Genomic DNA, 13,857 nt, shown 5'->3' with positions numbered 1-13,857 from the left:
ATATATACCTTCAGATGATAATGTTATGTGAAATAAATCAGATTAACAAGTATAAATATCCCATAGATTGTCTTATATGAGAAAACCAAAGTATAAATAAAGAGCAAAGTCAAAGACATGTAATAGGAAGTAGGGAGATAGTTCTTTCTCAAATGTTTTCATAGTTCTTGAATAAAATGATTCAAGTAATGGAAGAAGGGAGAGGGAGGGAATAAAAACAGAATGTAAAAGGGAATTGGGATGTGTTCTGTACTTGTAGTAACACCAAACAGGGAATGTGAACATTCTGTACTACAAACATGTACTAATATATTTTAAATGATCATATTCCATAAATGTAAGATAGTTCATTAAAAGTCATATTTTATAATGTCATTAACTATTAATTAACTTTTTGTTCATAAGTACTTTTCAATTATCCCATTCATTAAAATATTTGAAGGATATCTACTATAAAAATAAATTTCTGTTTATAACATATTGGGTCATATATATTGCAATTCCTTTAAATTCAATGAAAATTATAGGAAATATAAAAATACAACTTTTAAAATATATTGATTAGAAATATAATTTTATTAATACATAGGTAATATTAGCTTAAATATTTGAATATCACCCTCGATTCACAACCATAATATATTATATAGGTATAATTACTTGAAATATACTGACAAAGATTTATAAATTATATAACAAGAAAACAGTAAACCACGATAACATTTAAAATTTTTTTCTTTAGGAAGATCTCTCAAAAATAATAAAAATACAAATATTAAATCTATTAATGATTATATACTTTAAAATTTTTCAGGAAGGTTGTACATTCTAATTCTTTGTGTAATTATGTCACTTTCTATGTCATTGCACAGTGATGGTGGTAACGTTATAGCCTGTGTTTAATTTCTATAGAATACTAATCACCCAACAGAATTAAACTCTATGCTCTTTGTATCCCATGTTCTTTGGCTTTTCTTCACCTTTCCTCAGCCTGATTATATTTGTTTCTTTCTTTGAATTCTTTAATTTCTCCTTTTCTAGCTGTTTTCACTTTGTGAGCATTGGGAATTAATATTCCTAGAAGGTTGACTATGCAAACATATATTGGAAACTATGCTTTGAAAGAATATCCACAATTTCAAATTAGAATCTTTCTCTTCATTACATTTGTGTGCACGTGATCAGTGTGGTCTTGACCTTTCCTAAGGTTTGGGGACTTTTTTTATGAAGTCAAATGCTTAAGAACTTTTTATTGTTTTAGAAGCCTAGTATAATTTTCAGCAGTATATTTTGTCAGTGCATTTGATTTGATGTAATTACATACTAACTAAAGAATGAAAGCGTGTCTTTAAATGTTGAAGTGACTTGTTATTCAGTGTTTGTTAAAAATACTTGTGGTTCTCATGGCACAAGTATGTGATAACACACTATAGATACAATGAAAGTTCCAATTTTTTTGGCTCTTCCTCAAGCAGTACTTACCCTGTTAATGCTGATGTTAGTAAGGACTAAAGAAAAAAGAGCACAACAGAAGCTTCAAATACAAGTCAGTAGCATGTTTATAAATCATTAAATTCAATGGTTGTGTGAAGATTTGTAACAAAGAGCAAAAATTTTAGCTAATAAATCTCCAAGCCAGTTAAAGTTATTTTTCCCCCTCTACAGAGGTATTATTTTATATTTCAGCATCTTAGATGGTTAGGTTGGGCAAAAAAATTTGCAGAAATTGCTAGTATCTGAAACATATGCAAGCACAGAAAACGCAAAGTAAGAGGAGTTCCACTGCTCATTAAAATGACTGATTTAGAGCATTTACTTTTTTTTCCTAGCAATATTGGTATAATGAAAATATTTTAGAAATCCCTTTAGTCTTTTAATGTTCTGAAAGGTGCAGTGTATGTGATCGCTTTGTGATAGTTTCAAACTTTAGATTAGCTTAAACCATATGCTTGCACTTGTGAGTAAGCATAGTGTATATTTTATCATTTGTGCTTATAAAAAATAACAGAAGCAGTAATACCTAAATTTTGATTTATAAATAATAAAAGATGATGAATCTGTTGCTTCTACAAACTGACTAATTTAAATAGATGTAGATTACCAACTGTCCTTGACACAGCAAGGTTAATTTAATTCTCTGAAATTATGGAAAAACATAGTTATGTTGATGCATATTGAATTGTTTTCTGCTTTCAGAAGGAACTCATGTTGATAAAGGGAAACCTAGTTTGTGTATAACCCAGCTAGGTATACTTTCTTATTCAAAGAACATTTTCATGTATTTCAAGTATCAACCTAACTTTTCCAACACCACGGTTCTAACTATATCACTAAAGTAAAGTCAAATGGAGCTAATATATTCCTACAAATGCACTGAGAATCTTCTGGAGAACATGTAATTATTTGGAACATAAATATATAAGGTTTTTGTAATTTCTACAAAGATATACAAGAGTAAGTGATATTATAGATCATAATAGGTGCATAAAGTAACATTTTTTTTGTTGTTGGACAATGTTACCTACTGGAAACCCCCTCAGGAATTTTCTTGCAGTCTAGACTTTGGGTTAAAAAAAGAAAGAAAATATCTTCAATGGTGCATGCTGCTGATTCTTCTTTCTCCCTTTTTTTTTTTCTTTTCCAAGCTTTCTCTTTTTTCTCTCTTCTTTATTGGGTATAGAAAAAAAGTTCAAAAATTTGACACTTTTAATAACCATACAATGGAGATAATTATGTTCTATTGTTTATTAAGAAAAATGATCATTATAATAGACTGTTTAAAATATGTTCCAAATATTAAACAATTGAAAGTATATTAAATTTCATCAGTGATTTTCCAAAAATCTTAAGTAAATGTAGAATCTACTGGTAATGCAGAATATTAACAGTTTGATGTAGTAAATTGAATTTCATAATCTTTATTAAGAAATACTCAATCTTGACAAAAACTCAAAAGAAATTGTATACAAGGGGCATGCAAAAGAAAGCAATTATAGTCATATAAGTTTTATGTCAGCATAATCAATAAATATATACCATTTACATTTGGAACTTTATTCTATTAGAATATATTAGACATTTTTATTCCATATTACTTGCAATTTCTTTAATAGGTGAGAGAAAAACGTTGTTGACCTATAGGAATACAATGAAATATGTACCATTCATGTTTTAAGAGTATCCGAAATAGAAGAGAAAATGCACATGCCCGAGAAAATACATGAAGAGATCATTGTTAAAAATTTTCAAAAATTGACATGACTATAAAATAAAAATGCATTAACCTGAGTTAATGATAGCCCAGAAAATAGTGATAATATAAACATATGTACAGAACAGAGGTAATTTTTACCAAATATTTTCAAAATTTTGCTGGTTCAATGAATCCATTTCAGTGAGATAAAAATTCAGTGAGATAAAAAAGTAGAAACCAAAGATTTAGGAAGACAAAAGACTTTAAGATAAATGAAAGATCTCGTGTAATAAGCCACAAAGCACACAGCAGGAAGTCAGAGGAGGGAAGGTGGACATCCACAACCTAGGAAGAAAGACTTCACAAGAAATAAAACTGTTCTAAACGTTGATCCTGGACTTTCCAGCATCCAGAAACTGAAACAAAATGAATCCCTCCTGTGTAAGCCATGCAGCCTCTAGTATTTTTTTTTTTAATGGGAGCTTTGGCAATGTCATCACTATCCTACTACTGGCCATCACATACAAAAACTCTTTCAATATTTACTTATTTTTGAATAGAATCCTTATACACTATGGGGCAGTTAGCAAAATGGAAGACTAATATCTGTTTTATATATCTATTTGAATCATAATATGCACATTCATTCTGTCTTATTTCATAAATATTTTCTGATAAGAAATTATTAGCATTTAAGCACAGTTCACTTATCCCTTTCCCTAATAAGCAAGGAAATCCTGAGCAAAGTATCCATATGTTTACTTTGAATATCTGGTACTATTTAAAACATCAGTGGACTTGGATAGCTTTTATTTTAAGACATTTTGATTTGTGACCCAATTCTATCATTTTGTTATTCATATAGTATGTGTGCTGTGTATTTGCAACTTAGCATAGTTTGAGATCTCTCCAAGTTTTCTTTGGTGTCTTTACCATATTTGTTATATTACAAATTTAATTACTGCCTTTCAAACTTCAGTCTTCACTAAACACCTCCTTAAGAAGTCTTGTAAAAATTTAAAAACAATGATAATATTGATGGTAGCACTGTTATTCCCTTTGATATTTTATGAATACATGAGTGGCATATGAAAAGAGAAGATGCATGGTGTGTAGGATGTGTGAAATGAAAAAAACACAATAGAAAATGTAGTTTAGTTTTGTATTAATTCTAACTACAGCAGCAGCCACTCCTCTAGTTGTCTCTATTTGATTGTGTCAGTGACATGAGTGTGGACATTATAAGCCTTAAATGCAAACAATCAAATTTCAAATTAGTTCATATGGATGCTTTTAAAATTCAAACTACCTATACAGCTAAAAAACAAAAATGGTAGCAAAACACATAACTGACAAATCTAAGCCTGTCTCAGGAGTGAGGTAAACCTGAGAGGTTGAGAAAACTAGAAACATTTTCCTTAGGATGAAAAAAGTATGATAAACTTGGGAGCGAGCAGAGTTTCCCTGTAAAGCACAGTGGTTACAAGTGTAGCCACCTTCTCTATGATCTCTGAGAGGTAAACTCCATGTAAAAATGAGATATAGATGTGGGCAAATTAATTTCAAATTCAATTTAGTATATGGCAAAATTGTATGATCTAGTTTTATAAATTAGTCATATTTTCCATGCAGATTGGAGCATAAAATGCATTTTGTTTGAAATGTACTTTTTTATGTGATGGTCAAGCATGATCATCACCTTGATTTGTGTAAGATACACCTAGGATATTGTTATGATACCTTTCTGAATGTGTCTGGTGGGTCAGAACTATATTTTGTTGCTGGTCCCTTTCCCTCACTCAGCTTCCTGGCTACCATGAGGTCAGCAGCTCTCTTTTGGTGATATATTCTGCATGATGTTTCTGACTTGAAGACAGCTGATAGTGGACTGAAAACTCTGAAACTGTAAGATAGAATAAGCTCTTCCTCTTTTAAATTGTGTATGTCAGATAATTTGAGCCAGCAATGGAATATTGACTAATACAAATGTTATCCCTCAGTTTGCATCGAAAGTATCCTTTTCCAAAAACAAATAAAAAAGCTACATGGGTGACAAAATAATAAAAATCTCTCTACTGGATATTTTTATCCAAGTCAACATTCAACAGAATTATGAATTTAAAGGAATTCTAAAATTTCACTCCCTGTATGTAAGTTGCCTTTTTTACATTATGTTCAAAGTAAGAAGAGAAGCTGTTGAATTGAATTTTATTTATTATATCCCCTGTGATTTTGCACAGTACTGAATCCCAGTTAATTTCATGGTGTAGAGAAGAGTACCTGTGGATCAATTTGATTAATATTTATAATAACTGAAGGCATTAAAATGATAGCAATTCTCTAATATCTATACAGCTTAATGGCATATGCTTAATGGTATTTCCTGAAGATCATGTACAGCACTGTTTGTAGTTTTCTAGTGTGAGTCTTAGATAGATAGATAGATAGATAGATAGATAGATAGATAGATAGACAGACAGACATAAAGTTGTTCCTGCAGAGATTGACTGAGTTTTGAATTTTTTAAAATTTCTTCACATGCAGTAGAGGAGAAGTAAACTCATCATTCCCTTCTCATAATCATGCTCATACACTGAGATTTTTCATCACATACCACGCAAATATGCTTTGTAGAAAATAGGATGTTCTTCTGGCACCTGCCTTAGAAGCATAAGGACCTGAGTTTGATCCCTGGTACCAATAAAGGAAAAAAAAAGATGTTCTATGTAGTTATTGCAAGTACTTCTTGGCAATCTCCTTATAGTCCCTCCTCCTATCATTCTGGTTTCCAGCAATATTTCACAATATTTCAAATTTCTTCCTTTAGAGATTCTCAACTCCTTAATTAGGATGAAGCTATGAATATATGACATTATCACCAGTGAGATTATATTGATATTGTCAACATCATAACTAATATACATTTGTCATTTGAATCCGTACAGACAAGTCACAGAAATTTGAAAAAAAGGTTTTTCCCTCAATGTAAGATAATTTTTAATTCAAAGGAAAAGGAAAAGCACGTTGAAGGCAGTAGACTGTATGTCAATCAATTCAACTAACAGTATGTTATAAGGAAGGAAAAAATCAGAAGTGGAAAAGATATTTTTAAAAAGGGAAAATGTATTTTATACCATTTTAAACTAACAACAGTAACATGAAAAAAGTAAATCTTTAAAAGTTCTAGCTATCAGACACTTTTAAAGCAATATTGATTAAAGAAATTTCTTTTGGTGATTAAAAGTAGCTATATAAATGGATAACGCTGTTGTGTGAATAAAAATATGGATACATTTTTAAATATTTCTCTGAAACTTTGCCTTGGGCTTTATTTTGGAAAGAAAAAAAACTTTAAAAAACATTCTGAAAGGGTTTCTGAAGTGAAGAATGGAGGTGACACTTCATAAAGCTTATGGAAAAAAAAAAACTTTGAATCACTATTTAAAGCTTCACAAGGAATTTAACCTTTTAAACTTGCATTTTTTGTGAGCACACAAATGACCTTTAAAACTAAGTAGTAAAATCTGTTGTTAGAGTCACTGTAGTTTGATAATGACGGTGAGTGTAGGCTTCTTTTTTCTCTTGACATAAAGTTAGAAATGCCTGTATTCCTGTAAATGGTGACTATTAAGTAACATTAAAAGAAAAAGATGAACTGGGCAGTAGAAAATTTTGGTTTATTCATATCCTCCTTTAAGCAAAAAATGAAAGAATTTTCCTGTGGCACATTCACAAAGTTATATCCTACAATATTCAAAAGGCAGGCTTCTACTCTCCCGGAATTTTCATGAAGGTTAATTTTAATTTCTCGATTTGACTGGACTAAAGAGCAACCAAATTAAACATGTTTTCTTATATAAAAGGTGTTTTCAAATGAGATTAACATTTGAATCAGCACTTTCAGTAGATTGTCCTCCTTAATGCAGGACAGAGCAATTGAATCAAAAGTCAGTGATTTCTATTTCACATTGTCAATTATCTCATTAGATCTTATGTACTATTATAGCTTTTCACACCAGAGAATGTGAAATAGGAAGAAAAGAGCTAAAGGTGTAGGCAAAGTGGGAAGGGCAGTGAAAGGTAATAAGGGAAAAGAAAAAAATATGAGAAGATGAAATAAAGTGTTTGTAAATGCGGAAGGGAGGAGGGGGTGAAGGGAGGGCAGGGACAAGGGGAAAAAAATGAGAACCAAGACCTGTCTTGTAAAGGTACAGGATCCCAGTGATGAATGTAACTGTACTGTATACCTAAAATGTACCAATAAACTTTAAAAAGTGAGTGATTTAACAGAGGAAAAAAATGGAGGAAGGAGGAATTCACTCTTTTCTCTCCTTTTTCTTTATTGGTACAATTTAAGTAAACAATACAGTTACATCCATCATTGAGGTCTTCTACCTTTACATGATATATCTTGGTTCTTATTTTTTCCCCATAATCCCTCCTTCCCTTCACTCCCTCCACCCTTCCTTATTTACAGAGGCTTTGTTTCCCTTTTTTTCTTTTCTCTTACTTTTTTCTTTGCCCTTCTCAGCTTCCCCCTAGTCTTCCCACTTCCCCTACACTTTTAGACATTTTTCCTATTACACAATACCAATCATACATTTTGAATCTTATTAACACTTTTAGTTTTCCGCACCAGAGAAACTATTCAATATTAGTACTGCATTTTATATATTTAAAAAACATATCTTCTTTATCCAGTCTCCAGTTGATGGCAATTAGGCTAATCCCAAGTTTATTTTTTTTATAAACTTTGCTGCCATAAACATGGGTGAGTATATATCACTGTGGTATGATTCTTTTGATTCTTTGCTAAAGATACCCATCAGGGGAAGAACTGGGTCAAATGGGACCTCTAACCCTAATTTATGATGTGTCTCCATTTTGATTTCTACAGTGGTTGCAGCAGGCTGCACTCTCCTCAACAGTGAACAAGCATTCCTTTCTCTCCACAACCCTGCCAACATTTTTTATTGGTTGGTTTCTTGATATCAGCCGTTATTTCAGGAGTGAGATGGAATCTCAGTGTTGTTTCCATCTGCATCTCTCAGATTACCAGTGATGTTGAACATTTTTTTTTATATATTTATATGCTGCTTTTACTTCTTTGTTTGAAAAACGTCTGTAATTTCAGATGCCCATTTCTTAACTGGGTTTATAAATTTAAGGGGTTTGATTTTTTTTTTTTAGTCCTTTATATATTCTGTATAGTAGACCTTTGTGTGCAAAACAGCTGACAAAATTTTTTCTCACATTGTAGGTTGTCTCTTAGCTCTGTTGGTTGTTTCTCTTGCAGTGCAGAAGCTTTTCAAAAAGTTGAGATACCAGTTGTTAATTGTTTGTGCTAGTACCCACTCTACTGACAATTTGTTCATAAAGTCTTTTCTTATGCCAATATCTTCAAGAGTTCTGTCTTCCAACAAGTTTAGTGTTTCTGTTTTAATATTTAGATCTTTAATCGACTTGCATTTTAGATTGTTGAACAATGAAAGATATGTGTCTAGTTTTAATTTTTGGCAAGTTGAAATAGAGTTTTTCCAGCACCATTTATTAAAAAGGTTATCTTTCCTCCAGTGAGGATGGTTGGCTCCTTTGTTTAAGATGAGGTAGTTGAGTACGTCTGGAGATGTTTCTGTATCTTCTGTTCTGTTCCACTGATCATCAAGTCTGTTTCTTTGCCAGTACCATGCTGTTTTATCACAGTGGTTCTGTGGTATAGTTTGAAGTTGGAGATTGTGATACCCGCTACCATGTCTCTGTTGCTTGGAATTGCTTTTGCTATTTATGGTCTCTTCTGATTCCAAATGAATTTTTTGGATTGTTTTCTCTAGTTCAGTGAAATATACTTTGGGATTTCAATTGGTATTGCACTGAATCTGTATAACAGTTTTGGAAGTATGTCATTTTCACTATAATATTCTGTTAATATAGTGTATTACACTTATTGTATTATATTTTCATATGTTGAACCATCCTTGCATCCCTGGGATAAATCCAACTTGGTCAGGGTGTATGATCTTCTTAATGAACCTCTCTATTCTGGTTGCTAGTATCTTATTGAGGATTTTTGCATCTATGTTCATTAGGTAGATGGGCCTATAGTTGTCTTTCTTGGTGGGGTCTTTCTCTGGTTTGAAATCAAAGAAACACTTGCTTCCAGGAGTGAATTTGGAACTACCACTTCCCTTTCAATTTCACTGAAAAGTTTCAAATGTAATGACAGTAGTTCTTCTCTAAATGTTTTGTAGAATTCAGCAGTAAAGTCATCAGGACCTGGGCTTTTCTCAAGGAGAAGTATTTTCCAACCTTTAACTTTCAGTCTATTAGTTTCTTTTTGAACCAGATGTGTTTCTTTTGTAGGGCATATGATTGGATTTTTTCTTCTTGATCTATTCCACCAGTCTATTTCTTTTGATTGTTGAATTGAAGCCATTAACACTGATGGTTACAACTGATATGTATTGATTTACCATCATTATGTTATTTTCCTTTTTTGGCTCTTTTGAACTTTTCCCACCTCTCCCTTTAATTTCTTGCCTTGCCTGATGGTTTTGCTCTGTTGGGCTTCATGGTGTTGTGACCTTCATTGTCTGTTTCTTGTATGTTTAGAATTTTTCAGAGTGCTGTTTTGATATTCATGAAGTTTCTCATGTGTTCTTTGTCATAGAAGTATCTTATTTCCCCATCAGGTTGTTTTTTTTTTGTTTGTTTGTTTGTTTTATTCCCATCAGTTTTGAAAGAGAATTTTTCAGGATACATCAATCTAGGTTGTAAGTTGTTTTCTTTTAGGGCTAAAAATACCTCACTCCAGGTTCTCCTTGGCTTGAGGGTTTAGGTTGAAAAGTCTGTTGGGATTCTGATGGGCTTTCCTGTGCATGTGATTTGTTTCTCTTCACTAATTGCTTTCAGTACTGTGTACCTCTGTTGAGTTTCTGGGATCTTTATTATTATATGTCTAGGTATAGATTTTTTGTGATCGTAGCTATTTGGAGGCATATAAGCCTCCATATGTATGTCATATTCTTTTGCTTTGTTTGAGAAGTTTTCTGTCATTAATTCTGTGTGGGCTGGGGACTTAGCTCAGCAGTTTGGTGGCCTGTCTTGCAAGTGCAAAGACCCGAGTTCAATCCCCAGTGCCAAAAAAAAAAAATTCTGTGAACATTTTTTTTTATGTCACATGTACTTTCTCCTGCTTTTTCATTGGCTTCTATCTGACTTATATTATTCTTCTTTGCATCATCTAGGAGCTGTTGGATTGATTTCTTATATTCCCTCACATTTTTTTAGTGATCCCTCTTTTCATGATTACTGACCACTAACCTGTCTTCTATATCTGATATCCTGTCTTCAGATTGGTTGTGTCTGTTATGTATACTTTTGATAGAGTTTTTAATCTCCTGAATATCTGCTTGTATCTGTTTCATGGATTCCATTTCTTTCCTATGATGAGTATTCATGGCTTCTATCACTGTCCTGAGATCTTTGTGTTTTTTTTTTAACTGTTTCTGTTCCAGAGTCTCAAAAGATGTCTTTCTCTCAGCTCACCATCTCTGTAGTTATCTCAGAAATTATTTCTGTTTTGAATTTTGTAGAACCTCATTCACCTATTTTATTACTTCCTGTGCTATCAGTTCAGGATATCCAGGAGGTTGACATTCGACCTTATTTTCTTCAGAATTTGCCTGTGTTGAATAGGCAGCCATTGTTTGTGCTTATGCCTTGCTTGAATATCTTTTCATTACTTTTGTTGTTGTTGTTGTTGTTGTTGGTACTATCTTTGGATTAATTTCGTGGTTTATACTTCAATCTTCCTGTTATAGCTTGTTCTTAGGTTTTGAGTCCCTAATGACTCTAAGGCAATCTCATTTTCATTACATCAGGAGGTATAACTGATTAAGTCAATCACACCACCTTAGCCCAAGTAATTCAATCAGCAACACATTAGTATCAAGCACAGCTTATAAAATGACAATTTGTGGTATTTATTAATATATGAACTTTAACAGTGTGAATTAAATCAAAATCAAGTCTAGAGCCCAGAACAATGGCCTTTATGACTCCCTGTGTCTCTATGGTATAAATCCATGTGCCAGCCCAGCCAGGAGACCAGAGGCACATCTGGGAGGAGGCTTCAAGTGCCCATGTGGCTGTGCCTCTCACTGGTCCTTTGTCAAGGCCTGATGGAGTGGGGCTATGGTCCCAGGCAAGCTCTACATGGCTGAACCACAAACCATTCCTCTGCTGAGGACCCTCACTCCTTTTTTGATCTCTGTTTTGCTTCTTTTCCTAAAACATTAGTCTTTTTTTAAACTTATTTTACAAGGTTTTTATTAATATTTTTAAAATTTTTTATTAGTACATGTTTACTGTACATAATTGCTACTGCACATTCATTAGGGCAAATAGTTTTATGTGCATAACATATCTGTAGCTGGGTATGGTGGCACGTGCTTATAATCCCAGCACTTCAAAGGCTGAGACAGGAGAATTGCCACAAGGCCAGCCTGGGCAGCTTAGTGAGTTTAAGGTAAACCTGAACTGCATAATGAGAACCTGCCTCAGAAAACAACACAACAACAATGACCAATACACATCTCAATTTTTAAAAAAATTTACCCTTCCCTTCCACCCCTACCTTTTTAACCAGGATCATATTAATTCAATTATCTTCTAAATTTTTATAAAGTTAATTATCGTATACACAGATTATCAACCATATTAAAGGCAAAAATAAAAAAACATATAAGATAATTATACTAAATGAAGGTAAACTTTTAGATATTTTGTCTATCCTGGATTATAATAACTTTTTTTGTCTCTCTGTTTCTTCTTATCATTCTTCTTTACTGTACTTTACGTGTATATTGAGTATCTCATATAAGAGAAATCATCTGATATTTAAACTTGCACATTTGATTTACTTCACTTAACATTATAGTCTCAAGGTGCAACCAGTTTCCTAAAAATAACAAGTTTAGCCTCCTTAATAGCAGAATAGAATTCCACTGTGTATAACTCACACAATATGTTATCCATTTGTCTACTGGTGGACTAATAGGCTGCTTCCAAGATTTAGCTATTATGAATTGTTTGCGTATGAGAATAGGTATGCAAATATCAATGTAGTATGATATCTTTAACTCTTTTAGGAAAATACATGGAAGGGTAATAGCGCATTTTCGAGTGAAGGACCCAGAGCTGAAACACCCATAGGAGTGGGGAGGGGATGGTCCTATACAACCGTTTCCAGCCGTGGTCTGAGTGGACTCTCCTGTGGTGTCCATACCCCATAAAGGCACCCAGTCCACCACAGCCCAGAGCAAAAAGAAGGGGACACTAGCTTCCCCAGACCCTGCCAGCAGCGACACGGAATCAGAGCCACAGTCTGGCCAAATTACTGGGCCTAATGACAGTGGCAAATCCAATGTTATCAATTCTATGCTTTTTGTGTTTGTCTATTAAGCACAAAAAACAAGACCTAAAAAATTGTCAATACTAATTCATAATTCTGATGACCATAAGGATATTTAGAGTTGTACTGTAAAAGTTCATTTTCAAAAGATAATTGATAAGGAAGAGGGTGATTATGAAGGCATTCCTCATAGTAATTTATATGTATCCAGAACTGTCTACAGAGATAATACTTCTGTCTATCACATTAGTGGGAAGAAAAAGACATTTAAGGATGTTGGAAACCTTCTTCGAAGCCATGGAACTGACTTGGGCTATAATAGATTTTTAATGTTGCAGGGTGACATTGAACAAATAGCTATGATGAAACCAAAAGGCCAGAGTGAACACGAATAGGGTATGCTTGAATATTTAGAAGATATTTTTGGTTGTGGACAACTAAATGAACCTGTTAAAGTCCTGTGTTGAAGAGTTGAAATACTAAATGAGCTCAGAGGAGAGAAGTTAAACAGGGTTAAAATGGTGGAAAAGGAAAAGAATGCCTTAGAGGAAGAGAAAAACATAGCCATTTAATTTCTTACCTTGGGAAATGAAATATTTAGAAAAAAGAATCATGTTTGTCAGTATTACATTTACGATCTGCAGAAACAAATTGCTGAAATGGAGATACAAAAGGAAAAGAGTCATGAAGATACCAAAGAAATTAATGAGAGGAACAAAATATTGTCAAATGAAATGAAAGCTAAGAATAATGCTGTACATGATGTAGAGACAGAACTCAATAAAATTACAAAGTTTATTGAGAAAAGTAAACACAAATTTACGCAGCTGGATTTGGAAGATGTTCAAGTTAGAGAAATTTTAAAGCATGCTATTGGAAAAGCAAAAAAACTGGAGAAACAACTTCAAAAAGAAAAGGAAAATGTTGAAGAATTAAAAGTATACCTGCCAAGAGTGAGAACATCATAACTGAGTCAACAACTAGAAACAATTCTCTTGAAAAAGAAAAAGAGAGAGAAGATTTGAAAAAAAAAGGTAGTCATGGATAGTCTTAAACAGGAAACACAAGGGCTTCAGAAGGAAAAAGAAAGTCGAGAGAAAAAACTTATGTGTTTCAACAAATGAGTAAATGAAGCACGTTGGAAGATGGAGGTAGCCCAGTCAGAAATGGATATCTACCTCAGTCAATATAATACTACAGTATTTCAATTAAGTAAGGAAGCTCTGATTGTGGCTTCTGAGACTCTCAAAGA

General features: G+C 32.9%; 1 pseudogene; it reads left to right on the top strand.

Annotated features, from left to right (window-relative positions):
• Positions 1-13,598, top strand: part of LOC104847485 — an 18,957-nt pseudogene extending 5,359 nt beyond the window's left edge.
• The last annotated feature ends 259 nt before the right edge of the window (positions 13,599-13,857 follow it).

The sequence above is a fragment of the Fukomys damarensis genome, unplaced genomic scaffold (genome assembly GCF_012274545.1).
Source record: "Fukomys damarensis isolate Sample0158 unplaced genomic scaffold, DMR_v1.0_HiC HiC_scaffold_24, whole genome shotgun sequence".
In the NCBI taxonomy this organism is placed as follows: domain Eukaryota; kingdom Metazoa; phylum Chordata; class Mammalia; order Rodentia; family Bathyergidae; genus Fukomys; species Fukomys damarensis.
This window is presented reverse-complemented; position numbering and strand designations above follow the sequence as displayed.